Here is a 1,557-nt window from a genome sequence, read left to right on the forward strand (position 1 = left end):
GGGCAACAGTGAGAGTCCAACCCCTAGAATGAGGAATAATATGCCAATGAGAACTGGGGACCATGACAAGCAAGTGTCCATCACTTGGTGGGATCTCCTTAAAGTCAAAGCCGGAGTGGGTCTGTGGGGGTTCAGCTGGACTTTTCACTGGTGTGGCTCTTCATTTGAGTGATGGGCTTCTTTTATTTTGGAGTGGTGGACCCATGGGGTGGCACAAGAAACCTTAAGGGCAGTAGGGGTGGTTAGAACAACAGTGTGAGGCCCTGTCCATTGTGGTTTGAGGAGTCCCTTTTCCAATCTTTTTTTTTTTTTAAATGTCTGATCTTATTTATTTGTCACTCTTAGAAAATCTCATTTTTGACTGGACTCAGACTTAGAGGTAGAAGCTCTCAGAGAGGACAGCCTCCATCTCTTGGCAATCTGTTCCTGGCCTTTTTCTTTGGCCTCCGTCATTCTCTTGGCCAAAAGTTTAGCATATTCTGCAGCCTCTTCCTTGTTTTTCTTAGTGCGCTGTTTCTTCAAAGCAATACGCTGACGTTTGTGTTGGAGGACACGTGGAGTAACAAGATGCTGTATCTTGGGCGCTTTGGTTCTAGGTTTCTTACCTTTTTATTTAAGGGCTTTCTCACAACATACTGGCGGACATCATCTTCTTTAGAGAGATTGAAGAGTTTGCGGATTCTGCTGGCTCTTTTGGGCTCCAGGCGTCGAGGCACAGTAGTATCAGTGAGTCCAGGAATATCCTTCTCCCCTTTCTTTACAATGACCAAGTTGAGAACACTGAGATTGGCATCCACAATGCAACCCCGAACAGATTTGCGCTTTCTCTCTCCCGTCCTCCTTGGTCTGTAGCAGGAATGCCCCTTACTCAGCAGCAGGCGGATACAGCCATGGGTCAAGACACCTGCTTCATGGGGAAGCCTTGTTTGTCATTGCCACCACCGATTCAGACCACATAACCCTTCCATTCTTCACCGAGGGCGTCAGCAGCAACTTCTGTGGCCATACGCTTCTCATAAAAGGTACGAAGTTTGTGTTCATCGTCCACTTCAGTGAGTTTCTGGCAGCCAGTAGCTGGGAAAGAGATGTTCAGCTTCATCCTGAAGCAGCCTACCGCCTCTGAGGCGCCACGAAAAAGAGCCCTTTTCCAATCTTTGATCTAGACTGAGTCTCCTGCCTGGAAAGAGTGCACCTGGGGCCCTAAGGAAATTAGGGCCTTCTCAGTGGTGTACCTTTGTAGTATATTTAAGGTGGCCCCCAGGGGCCTGAAGTTATCTTTTTATCTCTTTATCCCCAATCTGATGTAAGTTTCCTGGAGTCTCCCCCAATGTGGGGGTGGCTGGCCATATACTAATTTGAAAGGGGAATAACTGAGTCTCCTCGGTGTGCAGTGGGCACGCAGGAGGGCCAGGAGTAGCAGATTTGGCCTGGGAAGCTAGTCTCCTGACAAAATTTTGCTGAAGTTCCCTTGAGGGTGAGATTCATTCGCTTTACTTTCCCTGAGTGTTGGGCCTCGTAGGTGGTGTGAAGCCTCCAGGTGATGTTGAAAGACTTGGT

The 1,557-nt window shown here is 48.2% G+C and overlaps 1 pseudogene; it reads right to left on the reverse strand.

Moving 5' to 3' along the window:
- Positions 1 to 313: 313 nt before the first annotated feature.
- On the reverse strand, positions 314 to 1,121 carry LOC123949554 (annotated as a pseudogene).
- Positions 1,122 to 1,557: the final 436 nt, after the last annotated feature.

Source organism: Meles meles, chromosome 1 (genome assembly GCF_922984935.1).
Source record: "Meles meles chromosome 1, mMelMel3.1 paternal haplotype, whole genome shotgun sequence".
Taxonomy (NCBI): Eukaryota; Metazoa; Chordata; class Mammalia; order Carnivora; family Mustelidae; genus Meles; species Meles meles.